General features: G+C 38.3%; 1 protein-coding gene across 2 annotated transcripts in view; it reads right to left on the bottom strand.

The window, feature by feature from the left end:
• NR1I2 (nuclear receptor subfamily 1 group I member 2) overlaps nt 1–19,120 on the bottom strand; it is a 483,563-nt gene that overhangs the window by 273,733 nt on the left and 190,710 nt on the right. The window lies entirely within an intron of this gene.

The following is a 19,120-nucleotide window of genomic DNA, read 5'->3' as shown; positions in this document are numbered from 1 at the left end:
CAGCTGCACTCACACACACAAACAGTATATACACACACCCCAGCTGCACTCACACACAGTATATACACATACACACACACAAACAGTATATACACACACACACCCCAGCTGCACTCAAACACAGTATACACACACACACACAGATAATATGGATGAGAGGGCGCTATAAGCTAAGGTATTCTTATCAACTTCTTACTTCTACGCGTTTCACCCGTGTATCTGGGCTTTTTCATCTTGAAAAAGCCCAGATACACGGGTGAAATGCGTAGAAGTAAGAAGTTGCTCGTTTACCAGAACTTATTTCACTAGGTACCTAGTATTTGCCCGCGCGTATATCACGCTAAGAGCGGGTGTCTACAAAATCATCTGTTTTGCCTAAGCCGAAAAAGCCGGTCATACACACGCAGGACCCAGCGTGTCCTCTGTCTGTGAGGCTACTAACGAGGATCCAGCTGGCCATTCAGAAGCAGGGAAGCTGTGAGTTCTTTGGAGGCCGAAAGTTGCAGTCTGACAGGTCACTTGCACGCAAGGAGCGGCGTGTTCCAGCCGGTCATTTACACACAGAGAGCGGTGAGTTTTTCATCGGAGGCTGAGAGCAGTCCAGAAGGCTACTCACACGCAAGGAGCGGCGTGTTGTTACAAAAATTAACCGAAGGACATCAGACGGACATCAGCAGCATTTGGTCATAGCTGCTGCAACTATTTGTGAGTCAAAGTTACACTTATACCGAAGATCACAGGTGATATAAGGATACATAGTATCTTAATAAGAACATTCTGCTGTTACTTAACATTGTTTGTGATATATACAAATATCAACTATATTGGAGATCCATTAATGGACAGAACAAAGATATAGATGGCTTTTTAATGCTCTGGAACGTATATCACTTTCTTAAGCTTTTTTAAGCGGAATTTTTAATTTTTAAGCGCTACATTTTTCTTTTCAGGGTGGTATTCCCAATACTTTTATCATTATTTGAAACTTAAAAGGGACAGTCAACACTAGAATTTTTGTTGTTTAAAAAGATAGATAATCCCTTTATTACCCATTCCCCGTTTTTTTGCAAAACCAACACTGTTATATTAATACACTTTTTACTTCTGTGACTAACTTGTATCTAAGCATCTTCTGACTGCCCCTAATCACATGACTTTTAGTTATTTTGCATATAGTTGCATTTTAGCCAATTAGTGCAGTGTCTGCAACTAACCACGGGCGTGATCACAATGCTATCTATATGGCCTACATGAGCTTGCTCTCCCCTGCTGTGAAAAGTAAATAAAATAGAGGTGGCCTTCAAGGGCTTAGAAATTATCATATGTGCCTCCCTAGGTTTACTTTCAACTAGAATACCAAGAGAACAAAGCAAAATTGTTGATAAAAGTAAATTGGAAAGTTGTTTAAAATTACATGCCCTATTTGAAAAATGAAAGGTTTTTTTGGACTTGACTGTCCCTTTAAATGTAAATGTCATTTGTTTCTATTTTTATATGTATGATGTACTGTATCTTTAACTAGGGAAAGGTTCCCAAACTAACGGCTAGATTTGGAGTTTGGCGGTAGATGGGGTGCGATAGCTACGCGTGGTTTATGTCTAACGCACGGCATTGTTTAACGCCGGTATTTAGAGTTAAAAAAAAAACATCTAACGATACTCCTAACGCGTGTATTTCACACGCGGAATCCTGCCCGCGTTAGACAGTCTCCCATAGAGATCAATGGAAATGCAAACAAACACGCTTTTTTCATCTAACACTCGATCTCGCGAGAAATACGCACAGCTCGGTCATATGACGCATACCACATCATGCACAACAATAACACGTCGCAAATGTCACAACAACAATCACTAAACAAACCACATAAGCATTACACATTCAGAAGCGGGGGGAATTTTATTTAAATAAAATACAGGGAATACGCATATACTTTAAGATGCGGAAATACGGAAAATAACAACAAGGAAGAAAAAAACAAAAACATACACTAGCAAAATAATCGCATTCAATATTACTATATATTAGGACAAACATACATATACAACACTTCACTAATACCACACCATCACAAATTCACATTTAAACATAATACTATTGGACAATGTTATAGAAAACGACCACTATGACATCATCGCATTCTACACATTCCACAAATACTAACTCCAAATGAGCATGCGCAAATTCACACAACTAATACACATTGCACAAATAATAATTACTAATAAAGCACACCTGAACACAATTTACAACGCAAACCGGTACATCATTAAACATTTACACAGGGTATATAAGCACCACACAAGCATGGCTTCTTTCACTGTGTTGCTGGTGGGTTTTTGGAGATTGGAGCTTAGAGATTTTGTGCATTATTGTGAGTCAGTTAGTGGTAGTGAGAGTTAGTGTGAGTTAGAGAGTTAGTGCTAGTGTGAGTTAGAGAGTTAGTGCTAGTGTGAGTTAGAGAGTTAGTGCTAGTGTGAGTTAGAGAGTTAGTGCTAGTGTGAGTTAGAGAGTTAGTGCTAGTGTGAGTTAGAGAGTTAGTGCTAGTGTGAGTTAGTGAACGACAGTTGGTTTGGGTGAGTGTGCAAGTGCTTTTTCTGTACACTTAACACATTTAAACGCAAACACATTCAATACATACATACACTTATCAATAACACTACATACACTCCATACCCCATACCCTCTCATACTAAACTCCATACCCCATTCCTCCCTGTAGTCCCATTCCCTTTCATCCCATTTACTCTTATCCCATACCCCATCCCATCCCCATCCCCTAGTTACATTTAGTTTACATATCCTTCTTTTAGTCTTCTTCTTCATTTTATTCATTTAAATACTCCTTACCCTCTTTTATTTATATCCCTTTCACACTTTCAGCACTTATTTTGGTCTTTTTAGTTCTTTATTTTGACCCCCTTTCATTTGATCACACTCACTTTTTGTTTGCTTAGTTGGGGTTTAGTTTAGGGAAGAGATGGAGGGCAGGCAGGTGAGAGGTAGAGGGGGGAGGAGAGGGAGGGGGAGAGGGACAGGAAGGGGGGCAGGAAGTGGGGGTGGAAGCGGTGGGTGGACCCAGCCACTTGGTTCAAGATGAACAAGTGGCTGGGCCCAGTGGCGGACAGAGTAGGGCTTCACAGTCCGGGAAACAGAGGGCATCGTCACAGGGGAAGGCCAAGGCGACTAGGGAGGCGAGGTTTTCGATGGAGGAGAAGGAGGCCCTCGTAGAAGCCTATATGGCCAGGTATAGGAGGCTGCAGCATCAGAAGACCACCCCGACTGAGAAGAGGAAGCTCTGGCAGGAGATAAGGAATGCAGTCAATGCAGTGGGTGGCCGGAACAGAGATATGGACTCTATTAAACATCAATACCGGGACTGCAAGATGGAGCTTAAGAAAAAGTTAAGCCTGGAGGCCCGACATGCCGCAGGAACCGGTGGCGGCCCTGCACTGGAAATAGATTACTGCCGATGGGAGGAAATGTTGCGTCCCAGCATCTCCGAGGTGGATATAGTCGGTATCGGAGGAATTGATACCGGGAACCTGCCATTCTCATCTGACGGTAAGCTCATTTAAGAATAAATTAACATACTAATGTATTTCAAGGGACACTATACGCAAACCTTTACTTTCATGATTAAGGTAGAGAATACAATTTTAAACAACATTCCAATTTACTTATATTACCTAATTTGATTCATTCTTTAGATATACTTTAACCCCTTAATGACCGGACCATTTTTCAATTTTCTTACCCTTAATGACAATGGCTATTTTTACATTTCTGCAGTGTTTGCGTTTAGCTGTAATTTTCCTCTTACTCGTTTACTGTACCCACACATATTATATACCGTTTTTCTCGTCATTAAATGGACTTTCTAAAGATACCATTATTTTCATCATATCTTATAATTTACAAAAAAAAAAAATGATAAAATATGAGGAAAAAATGGAAAAAAACACACTTTTTCTAACTTTGACCCCCAAAATCTGTTACACATCTACAATCACCAAAAAACACCCATGCTAAATAGTTTCTAAATTTTGTCCTGAGTTTAGAAATACCCAATGTTTACATGTTCTTAGCTTTTTTTGCAATTTATAGGGCAATAAACACAAGTAGCACTTTGCTATTTCCAAACCACTTTTTTTCAAAATTAGCGCTAGTTACATTGGGACACTGATATCTGTCAGGAATATCTGAATATCCCTTGACATGTATATATTTTGTTTTAGAAGACATCCCAAAGTATTGATCTAGGCCCATTTTGGTATATTTCATGCCACCATTTCACCGCCAAATGCGATAAAAAAAAAAGTTCACTTTTTCACAAATTTTGTCACAAACTTTAGGTTTCCCACTGAAATTATTTACAAACAGCTTCTGCAATTATGGCACAAATGGTTGTAAATGCTTCTCTGGGATCCCCTTTTTCAGAAATAACAGACTTATATGGCTTTGTGGTTGCTTTTTGGTAATTAGAAGGCCGCTAAATGCCACTGCGCACCCCACGTGTTTTATGCCCAGGAGTGAAGGGGTTAATTAGGGAGCTTGTAGGGAGCTTGTAGGGTTAATTTTAGCTTTAGTGTAGTGTAGTAGACAACCCCAAGTATTGATCTAGGCCCATTTTGGTATATTTTATGCCACCATTTCACCGCCAAATGCGAGCAAATAAAAAAAAAAAACTTTACATTTTTCACAATTTTAGGTTTCTCACTGAAATTATTTACAAACAGCTTGTGCAATTATGGCAGAAATTGTTGTAAAAGCTTCTCTGGGATCCCCTTTGTTCAGAAATAGCAGATTTATATGGCTTTGGCGTTGCTTTTTGGTAATTAGAAGGCCGATAAATGATGCTGCGCACCACACGTGAATTATGCCCAGCAGTGAAGGGGTTAAATTAGGTAGCTTGTAGGGAGCTTGCAGGGTTAATTTTAGAGATCAGCCTCCCACCTGACACATCCCACCCCCTGATCCCTCCCAAACAGCTCTCTTCCCTCCCCCACCCCACAATTGTTACCGCCATCTTAAGTACTGGCAGAAAGTCTGCCAGTACTAAATAAAAGATTTTTTTTTTTTTTTAAATAAAAATTATAAAATATTTTAGTTGTGATGGACCCCTGCCTTAGCACCAACCTCCCTGATCCCCCCCTCCAGCTCTCTAACCCTCTCCCCTACCTAATTACCGCCATCTTGGGTACTGGCAGCTGTCTGCCAGTACCCAGTTTGGCCCCACAAACCAAACTTATTTTAATTGTATTTATAACTGTTATTTGTGTTTAATTATTTCTGTAGTGTAGCAGCCCCCCCCACAATACCCCCACCCCCTCCCCCTCACAGATCCTTTTAAATATAAAAAAAATAAAATAACTTTTTTTCCTCTTACTTTTTCATTGGTGTCAGTGTGGCTAATGTGCGCATGTGCATGTGCACGTGCACGCGCACATCATGCACGTGCACGCGCGCATCGTGCACGCACATGCTCCCTCCTCCCACCGGTCAGAGGCACCATCGGCACCATCACTACCGGTGCAGAGAGGGCCACAGAGTGGCTCTCTCTGCATCGGAGTCTTGTAAAGGGGTATTGCAGGATGCCTCCATATCGAGGCATCACTGCAATACCCTCAGAGCTGCTGGAAGTGATTGTGATCACTTCCAGCACTCTGTTAGACAACTGACGTACCAGGTACGTCCATTGTCATTAACTGATTGTTAATGCATGACGTACCTGGTACGTCAGTTGTCATTAAGGGGTTAATGAAGAAATAGCCATGCACACAGTGAACCAATCACAGGAGGCAGCTATATTCAGCTACCAATCAGCAGCTTCTAAGCATATCTAGATATGCTTTTCAGCAAAGAATATCCAGAGAATGAAGCTAATTAGATAAGAAAAGTACATTAGAAAGTTGATTATAATTGTATGCTTCGAAATCATGAAAGATAAAACATTGGGTTTCATGTCCCTTTAAGGATCAGATTAATGCTATTACGTTGTTTACACGCATTCACAATTACTTTGCGGTTACATCAGTATCAAGGCTATAGGTTAGGTGTGCATTTAAACAGACTGAAAACAAACGCTAAAACATTCAGATTGACCAGAGATATCACAAACACGGTTTAGAAAATGCGGAAATCGTATTGATTGTTAGATTTCAAAGTGGATTAATGAGGCTGCATTTGTAATTGTATCGTAAGCTAAGTAATTTAAACCTTTATTTGGAAATATGCTAATATATACATTTATTTCTTTTTCAAATATACAGAGTCTGGGGAGGAGGCAGCACAGCAACTACCGGCTCCTCCTTTTCCCCGGGATGAGAGTGGTGGGGATGAATCTCCACCTCGGAGGGAAAAGGCCCCCCTTGACGAAGAGGCCCCCCTTGACGAAGAGGCCCCGGAAGCAGAGGAAGAGGCCGCGGAAGCAGAGGCCCCTCAAGGACCAGCAGGCCGCCGTGCACTAGCAGCCCGCCGTGCACGGGCACCCCACCGTGCACAACAAGAGGAAATAGCGGAGGTGTGGGTTCTACTAGACTACATTGACCAGATGCGTAACTCCCGGATACAAAATATAGAAGGCAGAACTAGAATTCTTGAAGGACAAAACAAAATCATTGAAGGCCAAACCCAAATCATACACCTCCTTACTCGAATAGAAGAAGGCCAAAACAGAACCTTTAGACTCCAACAAGAGATGTTTAATTTCTTCCGGGAGGCGCATGCTGGTCTGCCTCCTGCTGGTCTGCCTCCTGGTCCGCCATCTGCCGGTCTGCCTCCTGCTCCTGGGCCTCCTGCTCCTGGGCCACCCTCTGCTGGGCCTCCTGCTCCTGGGCCGCCATCTGCTGGGCCTCCTGCTCCGCCATCTGCTGGGCCTCCTGCTGCTGGGCCTCCTGCTGCTGGGCCTCCTGCTGCTGGGCCTCCTGCTGCTGGGCCTCCTGCTGCCGGGCCATCTTCTCCTGCCGGGCCATCTTCTCCTGCCGGGCCATCTTCTCCTGCCGGCCCATCTCCTCCTGCCGGCCCATCTCCTCCTGCCGGCCCATTTCCTCCTGCCGGCCCATCTCCTCCTCCTCACCTTGGTCGTCCCAGTACTCTTCCTTCCACTCTTCCCACAACATCTCCAATGAGAACTCGTCGGAGTCGGCAGTTGACCCTCCCAGAGCCTCAGCCCCGTGGGAAGAGGGGAAGGAAGAGGAAGTAAGTATTTGTTTTCATGTTTAATGTTTTTTTGATTTAATGTGTAATGGATAGGTATGTGATGATGTGGTTTTCATACACTTGTGGACCACACTATGTATATAATCTACTTCTATGGGACCGGGTCCATGGAGGCAGATTGTTTGCAGAGTGTGGGTTATAAGTGTGTGAAAACCACATCACATACCTATCCTTGTTCATGATATTGATTGGTTTCTGTGATGTGATGTCCAAACTGTTTCCCGAATCGCAAACAAAATTACCATTACAATTATCCATGATGGCATATTACTGTTTGAATGCCAATAACACAGCTTAAAGGGACAGTCAGAATTATTGATTACAAAGAAAACACTGTATTACGCATTATCAAGTTGGAAACAACAAAACATGGAGAAATACGTGTGACTTATATGCTTACCCTTGTATCTATGCCTATGAAAAATTACCACTTATTTGTTGTTCTGACATAACAACATTTTAGACATCAATGATCAATACATGGTAAATATGCTGTATGAGCTCAAGGTTTTAGATATACAAATGCTATCCAAATGCCCTCTAGTGGTCAAATTGCATAATGATTACATGCACTCTTCAAGCTCTAAGAAATGAGCACACGAACCTCATAGGTTTAGCTAGCAAATTAAAATAAACACAGACAAATGATTAATTGGTGAGAAACCTTTGATATCATTGATATTACAAAACTGACTTTTTTAATAATGCAAAACATTATTTGTTTTCTAAACTGTCCCTTTAACAAAATTACATATGCTAACATATAATATTTGCAGATTGTTGGTATATCTACATGTACTTGTTCAAACAATAAATATTGAAAACAGATTTATATTGACATGTTGTCATGATCCGGTGTACATGCGCTCAGGAAACAGACCCTCGGGGCAGTGGTAGGGATTTGAAGACACCGACCCCTGACCCGGGGAAGAGTATCCTGGACGTGGATAGATGATATTCTGTGATTCATAGTTGCTAGAAGTTATTGTAGAATAAATGGAGAGTGCAACATTTGTATACAATATATTCTGAGTTCACTGTGACTTATAGTTAGTTAATAGAAGTAACTGCAGGATTCAATGAGAGAGAAATATAGCAAAGTGGAATGTTCAGGCTTCAGAGTAATCTGGTGAAAGTTTGACACTTAGATGCAAACTAAGGATTGTTGCAGGTTCACAGTACATAATATTATATAAAGCTGTATGTCAGAGTTAAAGCATAGCTGCACAGGTACTTAGACAAGCTGCAAGTTTAGGCATTAATTACTGTTTGTGCATTTAGATGCAAACTTGGTTTATTGCAGGTTCACAGTACATATTATTATAATGAGCTGTATGTCAGTAATTAGCAGAGCAGCACAGGTGAAAGTTAAGTTTAAGGCATTAATTACTGTTTGAACATATATTGGAGAATCACAGGAAAGCTTTTAATTGAACACATAGATGCAGAGTTCAGAATATGTTAACATATTTGCAGCAGGATATTTCAGCAATGACAACTTGTAGCAGAGAAATAGTTATAAAGTTCTGAGTAAGATGCTGTTGTAATTAGAGAGTGATGGTAAGCAAAAGCATAGTTGAATTATAATAAAGTTCAGAGATTGTTAAGTAGCTGTGTCCAGGAAACAGAATGGAGATATTTTTGATACTTGCGGTTTGATGATATTTTGCATAGGTAATAGGAAATGCTGTATCTTGGAATAGTTGCTAAGTTCATGCAGGAAACAGTCACAGACCTCTGTTCAGGATCACAACTTCAATGTTAATGCAAGGCACATTAGACCTGAGAAGGCTTAAAAAGAGGCTGAGGTAATCAGGTGCATGAATGATTAATCAGGCAGGCAGGCTGAATGTGAATACTGCCCAAATGCAGCAGTCAGAAAAGGATTTCTTAAAGGGATAGTGACATTAGGCTGAGATATGTTACACATGTTAAATAAAGTCTATTTTCTTAAAGAGACATTATTGTGTTAATTTTTTTTTAGAAAGACATTTTTTTAACAATGAATATGGTTTAAAGTCCTTTTAGGAGTGGGGGGGGGGGGAAATATGGTAACAATAATATATTTGGAGATTAATCAATGTGGAACTCATACATGATACAAAAATCAACATTTGCATTAAAGGGACAGTATACTATATTTTTAACAGAACTGCATGTAATAGACACTACTAGAAACAACAAGATTAACATATACTGATATCAATATTACAAAGCTTTAAACACTTTCTAAGAAAATCGGGTTATCTCTATTGAAAATATAGATGAACCCCCATTACAACCGTAAAACAAGACAAAACCCCATCATTAACATATGAAAAGACCCTTTACACAAACAGGAGAAAGCTGGAGATGGTACTCACATGAAACTTTGAGGCTTGGCGAGGAGTCTGAAAATTACTTACATTTTATTTGAACAGAAGCAAAATGAGACGTGTATTTGTTAAACAATGGGCTATATAACTAGAGACCAAATAAAATATTTTGGTTTTTAATGTGAGTGTCTAATGAACCTTTAATAAAATATACGATAAAATTACATTTAGAAGAAGTCGGCATCATATATTTAGAATATGATAAAGATAAATGCATATTGATTACTTTATTCTAACACAATAGCGCATATTTATGAATTAGATATCTTTAACATTAAACACAACAGTCATTTTTCATAAAAAGGAACATATTGTTGACAAACATATTAACCCCTTAATGACCGAGGACGTGCAGGGTACGTCCTCAGAAAAAAGGCAGTTAACGCCTGAGGACGTACCCTGCACGTCCTCGGTGTGGAAAGCAGCTGGAAGCGATCCTGCTTGCTTCCAGCTGCTTTCCGGTTATTGCAGTGATGCCTCGATATGGAGGCATCCTGCAATAACCTTAGATGGCCATCCGATGCAGAGAGAGCCACTCTGTGGCCCTCTCTGCACCGGACATCAATGGCCGGTATCGTTGGTGGGTGGGAGCCGGTGTGGGAGGTGGGTGGCGGCCATCGATGGCCCTGGTCATGTGGAGGGGGGCGGGATCGTGGGCGTGGAAGCCCGGGCGCGCGCCGGGGCAGGAACCGGGTGGGGACCGCTGCACTACAGAAAAAAATGTGTCCCAAAATAAAAGTGAGACCAGTAATTTTTTTAAAAAAAACCTTAGGCGTTATTTAGGTGGTGGGGGTTGGTCCGTGGGGGGGGGGGGGGAAGCTACACTACAGAAAAAATAAAAAAAATAAAAAAAAAATAAACATTTGATTGTGCAAACTGGGTACTGGCAGACAGCTGCCAGTACCCAAGATGGCCCCCAATAAGGCAGAGGGGGAGGCTTAGAGAGCTGTTTTGGGGGGGATCAGGGAGGTTGGGGGCTAAGGGGGGATCCTAAACACAGCATATGTAAATATGCTTTTTTTTTTTTTTTCTTTAAAAAAAAAATCTTTTATTTTAGTACTGGCAGACTTTCTGCCAGTACTTAAGATGGCGGGGACAATAGTGGGGTGGGGGAGGGAAGGGAGCTGTTTGGGAGGGATCAGGGGGTGGGATGTGTCAGGTGGGAGGCTGAACACTACACTAAAGCTAAAATTAACCCTGCAAGCTCCCTACACACTACCTAATTAACCCCTTCACTGCTAGCCATAATACACGTGTGATGCGCAGCAGCATTTAGCGACTTTCTAATTACCAAAAAGCAACGCCAAAGTCATATATGTCTGCTATTTCTGAACAAAGGGCATCCCAGAGAAGCATTTACAACCATTTGTGCCATAATTACACAAGCTGTTTGTAAATAATTTCAGTGAGAAACCTAAAATTGTGAAAAAAATTAACGTTTTTTTTAATTTGATCGCATTTGGCGGTGAAATGGTGGCATGAAATATACCAAAATGGGCCTAGATCAATACTTGGGGTTGTCTACTACACTACACTAAAGCTAAAATTAACCCTAGAAGCTCCCTACATGCTCACTAATTAACCCCTTCACTGCTGGGCATAATACACGTATTTTGCGCAGGGGCATTTAGCAGCCTTCTAATTACCAAAAAGCAAAGCCAAAGCCATATATGTCTGCTATATCTGAACAAAGGGGATCCCAGAGAAGCATTTACAACCATTTATGCTATAATTGCATAAGTTGTTTGTAAATAATTTCAGTGAGAAACCTAAAATTTGTGAAAATATTTGTGAAAAAGTGAACAATTTTTTTTATTTGATCGCATTTGGCGGTGAAATGGTGGCATGAAATATACCAAAATGGGCCTAGATCAATACTTTGGGATGTCTTCTAAAAAAATATATATACATGTCAAGGGATATTCAGGGATTCCTGAAAGATATTAGTGTTCCAATGTAACTAGCGCTAATTTTGAAAAAAAGTGGTTTGGAAATAGCAAAGTGCTACTTGTATTTATGGCCCTATAACTTGCAAAAAAAGCAAAGAACATGTAAACATTGGGTATTTCTAAACTCAGGACAAAATTTAGAAACTATTTAGCATGGGTGTTTTTTGGTGGTTGTAGATGTGTAACAGATTTTGGGGGTCAAAGTTAGAAAAAATGTGTTTTTTTCCATTTTTTCCTCATATTTTATAATGTTTTTTATAGTAAATTATAAGATATGATGAAAATGATGGTATCTTTTGAAAGTCAATTTAATGGCGAGAAAAACGGTATATAATATGTGTGGGTACAGTAAATGAGGAAGAGGAAAATTACAGCTAAACACAAACAGTGCAAAAATGTAAAAATAGCCTTGGTCCCAAACGGACAGAAAATGGAAAAGTGCTGCGGTCATTAAGGGGTTAAACAACATGGACTATAGAGATTTGCACTTGCCTCGAAATATCTTATGCATGAAAACATTTTGCTTTCGTTCGTTTATTCAACCAGACATCCAGCAAAAGAGAATGTGGTGGTCTTTATCAGCTATGGGTCAACAATGTAACATGATGCAAACAATCCATATTCGCCATGTTTTTAAACTTGTCTTCTCATTCACAAACGTGTGTAACGTGCACAAACAAATATTGCGGGACTACGTAATACAATCAGACGTTTTTTTACCTTTGCATGTGACGTCTTAATTAACATGGCACTTCCTTGATCACGTAAGAACGCAATCCAATAAAAGGCGCATTCTTGATCATGTAAGAACGCAAACAAAAAAAAGGCGCATCCTTGATCGCGTAAAAACGCCATCCAATAAAAGGTGCATCCTTGATCGCGTAAAAACGTCAGTCAATACAAGGAATCATTGGACAGCCTGGCAGGTGACGTCTTAAGCAACATGGCGCATCCGAGATCGCTGAAAAACCGCAGCCAATACAAGGACTCAGTTGACAGCTTGGCATATCAATAAGAAACGTATTTATATTTTAGTAACTAGTATGTGTCTAGATTGCTATCTAGGAATGTCACGAAATCATGAATCATCTTTTCGGACTTGACTGTCCCTTTAACTATAGCTATGGTGTATATCTTTAACATTTAAAAGATACACATGAGAAATACATATGCCATTGATGTTTTAAGATATGTTTAGATTGTTTTGTAATAACAATAATGACACATGTATTGATCAAACGTGTCATTTATTCAAGTTGAAATATGGTCAGCCTACCTATAGCCATATATGGGAGGAGAAGTATTTGTTTAAAATATTTTGAAAAACATATTCCTCATCTAAAATATGCGCATTACACACAGAGATTGATTTGGTTACACTTTTACAATAAGATAGAATAGAAAATGAAATACATGTGCTGTCAACATTACAATAAGATTGTTTATTAATAAGATTATATGTCCTTGTTCATGTAAAAAGGACAAAAACGCTTTAGAAATGGAAATCCATTCATTAACAATTGTGCTCACCATCACTTAAAGGGACATGATTTTTATTTTTAAAAAGAGGATACACAGAGACCATACTATTTCAATAAAATGAACACTTTACAGGGATTATATCATTGTATCAATCCTCAGATCATTTGTTAAAGGTGCATCAATTCATGCAGAGTTTATAAATACACACATGGATGTGAAATTTGAAATATACATATATATACACAAATAACAATCTATATATACATATATAAAAGAATTACTATGCTAATCATAATCATGCAATGATAAAGCTTTTAGAAAAATATATAAAGACAAATAATAAAATGACATTGGAGATGTTAATCTTAAAGTCATTTACAATTTTATTACATATATGATTCAGGAAACACCATTATTTTTGGTAGGTCCCTTTAAGGATCAACCAGATAAACTAGAGATTTCAATCAATGACATGAATAAGGAAGACAAAGAATCGTGCAATGACATGTCTTTTATTAGTATGTCAGAAAACATCAACAACGTTTATAAATAATCTGGTAAAAATCAGGAAAATTGGAGCCATATGACAAGGTAACAGAGTGCATCACAGTCCATGAAGAGAGTTGCCAAGGGCCAGCATAGCCCCATTGGAGACATATGACAAGGTAACAGAGTGCATCACAGTCCATGAAGAGAGTTGCCAAGGGCCAGCATAGCCCCATTGGAGACATATGACAAGGTAACAGAGTGCATCACAGTCCATGAAGAGAGTTGCCAAGGGCCAGCATAGCCCCATTGGAGACATATGACAAGGTAACAGAGTGCATCACAGTCCATGAAGAGAGTTGCCAAGGGCCAGCATAGCCCCATTGGAGACATATGACAAGGTAACAGAGTGCATCACAGTCCATGAAGAGAGTTGCCAAGGGCCAGCATAGCCCCATTGGAGACATATGACAAGGTAAAAGAGTGCAACAGGCACAACAATAACCAGAAAAAAAGGCCAAATGGCAACCATAAAAAAAACATCAACATGTGGACGGAGGATTCTTATCTGCGCCCTTGGAGCATCTCCAGATCCTCCACTTACTGGTCATCCCCTTCATCGTCCTGTGCATGTCCAGCTACAGATTCAAGCATTGAGTTCCACTGCCTCGTCTGACGTAGAGTCATATGCTGAACCTGTAGCTGGGCCTGCATGGTGTCGGCCATCCCTCTCAGGACAGCTGCGTTCCTCAACACGGCCTGCTCTATGCGTGCTAGACCTTCGAGCGTGAGCCATGTTGAGTCACAGCCTAAAATAAAGAAAAAATCAAATATTAATGATAATTACAGACAAAATAAAAAGCAAAGATACATTGTCATCATAAAGACAAATAATTCTTTAATTCTTTAAATTAATTTGTTGAATGATTATTTACACATGAAATATGTTATTCAGACAGACCTAAACCATTAAATGGACATTTTAATCCAACATGTTGTCCCCTTTAATTGGTTTTTGATGATCCACTTTTACAGCTTGAGTGTCTAAAATCTTGTTAAAGGATTTACATTGTACTTACATTAGCAATTGTAAGATTTTAGTTATACTGTGGTAGGCACACCTATACTTAAACATTTTTGCGTTGAGGACAAGCTGTGTAAACATAGCAACCAGAAGAAATTACATTCCCACTGGGTTATACAAGAGATAATGTATGAACATTTGTACATAAATTTTTGGATCCAAATAGTGGTGATTGGTATATGTAGTGATATCAAATTAAAGGGACAGTAAACCTAAATATTTTAGTTACTGATTCAGATAGAGCATGACATTAAAAAGAATTATTAATTTACTTGTATTCTTTAAATGTTTGAATTCTCGAGCTATATTTTAAATGCAAGAATGTAAGTTTATAGGGCAGGCCATTTTTGGTTATCAACTTTGGTTGTCCCTGCTGATTGATGGATACATTCATCCAACAATAAAGAAATGATGTACAGATTTTTTTGGAAAAAAAAAAAATAGGCATTTCTTTGTTTCAATAAAGATAGCAAGAGAATGAAGAATAATTGATAAGAGTAGTAAATTATAAATTTGATTAACATTGCATGCTCTATTTGAATCACAAGAGAAAAATTTTCATTCAGTGTACCTTTAAGTATCTTATAATGTTGATTTTGAATGATACTTACAGCTGTGCCTGGGAAGGACAATCCGACACCCAGGACAATGAAGGTTGAGACAGGGGGGAGGGATGGGATTGGGTTGGGGAGGGATGGGCTGCTGCTCTGGGGTAGCCTGTACAGCTGGGGAGTGGTGAATTGGGGGCTGGGCAGCTGGGGTAGCTGTACGGGCCAAAAGACGGGGAGAGCGGCGAAGGGGGACGAAGGGGCGTTTTTTGGGAGGGACAGGATAGGAAAAATGGGAAGGGCCGGGAGGGTCTGTGGAGGGGCAGGGGACTGGGCAGGGGGCTGGGACTGGGCAGGGGAGGAACAATGATGACCAGAAGAGGAGGATCCATCTGAAATAAATATTATAAATATATTAACATCTCATACATCATGAAATCCAATCAACGCATTTGAACTTGATTATGTTTGCAATATACTTAGAAGTGTGTTTGAATTTCTAAACAATGATGACATGAGGATATGGTATGCATATAGGCACTCAGATGAATATCAATGACTGTCTGCACAATTATAAAATTATTATTGTGGTTTGGCCTAGAATATGCATGTGACATCATGATGGCATGAATTTCAAATCCAAATATTTAAACAAATCCAAGCATATCTTCATGCTGCCTGATATATAAAGGGGGCAGTAGTGTATTTTAACAGACAAATAATATTCCTTTTTAAAGTGCAAAAGCTGTAGACTTTGAATGTCTTCAATAAAATGATTTCCAATAAAGCAACATGTTGGAAACATGTTAGATATATTTCACATACCATCAGACTTCAAGGGAGCCTCTTCCTCCTCCGTCCCACATGTTAAATCAATCTCTGTAAAACATAACATGTTGTGTACACGTTAAGATCAGATATTATAACATATGTTACTGTTGCTCAAAGACACACATCAATGTTGCATTAAAGATATACACACCCAAAGTTATGATTTACATCATTTTGATGGAGCATACAAATGACATTAGATTTGATATTCTCAATGATTCAGATTTTCAATTTATTGTTTGTATTAATTTTAAAACCATAAAAGCATAGTACATAGAACATTTAAGATTTCTCATGTGTGTATCACTTGATGATTGTTGTCAAAAATGAACATGGAAACAAACATATGCTATACATCTTCTGAATAACAAAGGTGTAGACTAAGAAAGTTTTAATTATTAATCTTTCAATATTCAAATAAAATTAATATATAATCAGAGGAGTAAATTATATGTTTGTTTCAAATGTTATGCTTCATCAGAATCATGCTCATAATATTGATTACCAATACACCTTCAATGACATATAAATGAGTCAATGGACTTACCAGAACACCGCAAAGGCAGCTCTGTGTCGGTGCTGGATTCCTCTGGGCTCCCCACACCAACTCTCTCTATGAATGATATACATATATATTAGTGAACACATTTGGGATAGCACTAAATCACATCTGTATCGATTTATAAGAATAATCAACTTGAAAATGTGAAGAATAGAGCAGTCATTAGCAAAAAAAATGCTTGATTGAATCAAGGGGATTCTGTCAAAAATGATGTATTGAACATATGTTTAATTTCTGACTATATTAGACATCAAACTCATCTCATATGATGCTATTGCATATCTAAATATACCCATTGATCAATGTTCTTAAAAGAATACACACAATACAATAGTATTATATTTAAATGTTGATTAATAGTGCATGCTCTATTTGAATGACAACATTAATAATTTTAGCTCAGTGTCCCTTTAATATAAAAATATATTGATTTGACAATGTTGGTGTTAATGAATTCTCTACTCCATATGTTGATGTAATGAATGGGATTGAGAATGCAATTCCAATCTAATATGTTATTTAAGGATATCCTAAGAATTATTTAATTTTCATCTATTAAAGGGACATGAAGCTCTAAATGTGTAATTGTATACTTTTTGAAACTATGTACTACTGTTATCTGAACACATGATTTTAACTTTTGACAAAATGCCAATTTATGCATAAAAAAACAGCCGGATAATACCAGTAATGCATTGTTTAACCTAAACCAAAATCAATATGTTTTTAGAAGAACTAAAACAATAGACTGAACCAATGTAGCTCATAAAATGCAGGGGAACAATTGTAAACAATGGCACTATTGAGGCGATCCCCACCTATAGTATTGCTCTAAAGTGTATGTCTAAATCTTCTACACTATTATAATAGGAAGTAATGCAGGTGAGTTGGTGCTGTGCACAAATCGAATCTAGTTCAAAACGTGGAAGTATAGACACTTACCACAAGAAAGAATGCACGTCTAGCACTCTACGCCCAGACTCAAGGGAAGTACTAGTTATGAAAGAATTAAAATATAACTTTTATTAGATATTATAAATAAAATACAAATGAACAAACAACACAAAGATAAAAGGACTCAAAGTGAAGCAATCACGTGGGAAGTAGTAGACACCAGTACTATGTAAATGCCATCATGTAAGTATCATAGTGTGTCACTACTATGGTAATGGAAATGGATGAAGGCTCCTATGACAGTGCTACTAGCGTATTGCTCTAATGTGATAGAGACAATTAAATGGGTAACTACCACAGTAAAAATTACTTCTGTTAAAGCGACGTAAGTGTAGTAACGCTCTGAACTGTATCAATAAGATGATTCTAGTGTGGTACCAAATAAGATAAAATATAATCAACCAATAGTAGTTAAGCTTAATCGTGTCTTGGCTGATACAGTGTTGGTATTAAGACTCATGTAATATATGAAGTCACACCAGTTTAATGATATAGGGAATCGAGTATAATGTATCCTATTATATCCAGGCAGTAGTGTCAGATTGTTCACATATAGAATGACAGGTCAGTTGATATAGTGCTAGTGATGAGATGAGGATACTAATATTCCTTATGTATCCAGTATTATTATCAGATGAAAACGAAGCAGTTGTTATGTCAATGTATGTCTCTTTAATGATAGAGTATATATGCAAAGATCGTTAAGAAATAATTTCTTGTAGAATTTATCAACTGGTACTGTGTGTTGTTATTAAATTCGTTATATATCTAAACAGTTACGATTCACTGCCAGTATATGCTGTGTGATGGTATGATTAAGGGATTAAGGTCCCGAAACGTCACCTTTTTTGTCTTACTATAATTAATTAAATTGAATTTGCTGTTACCCGCTTGCTTCTTTATATTGATTCTTTGGAGACCTGGGCAGTGGTCTCTGGGTAACGTGCAAACGGGTCAGGGTGCTGAAATACTTCCTTTCTCTTTAATACAAATACACATTTAATATTGTATGTCTTTATTGTTCATAAATCAATTTGTTGACTTATTGTGAAGTATTGACATTGCTCTCTTAAATGTATTTATAATGCACATTGATTGTGTGCTATTGCGTGACATTAGACTCTAATGTTTAAAGATGCAAATCTGGTGTTTCAAGATCCGTTTCCCACGCAACATTTCTGAATGTTCAAATTCAGGTTATAATGTCAGTAACTTGGATAATCTGTTTATAGATGTTAAACTACAGGTTTGTTTGTGATTAGTAAATAAACCTCGAGCTTGTATTTGTCTGAACTGCTCATATATGTTATTGTGCAATGGCGTCTTTATTTTTAAATAGACATTAAAAAACAAACAATTGTATCAAATGTTCTGTAGAGATAGAAAATTGTTTAGACTTTAAAATGTAATTCAATTTATCTTTGTATTTAGATATCCTCAACATAAGAAATTTAAATGCACATGGTTGAGCCAATCACATAAGGCATCTCTGTGCATCCACCAATCTTCATCTACTGAGCCTATCTCGATATGCTTTTCAAGCAAAGTATGTCAAGATAAGAAGAGAAGTAAATACACTCTTTAAATCTCTTAAAGGGACACTGTCCAAACAAATGTAGCGTTCGTGA

Source organism: Bombina bombina, chromosome 3 (assembly GCF_027579735.1).
Source record: "Bombina bombina isolate aBomBom1 chromosome 3, aBomBom1.pri, whole genome shotgun sequence".
Taxonomy (NCBI): domain Eukaryota; kingdom Metazoa; phylum Chordata; class Amphibia; order Anura; family Bombinatoridae; genus Bombina; species Bombina bombina.
This window is presented reverse-complemented; position numbering and strand designations above follow the sequence as displayed.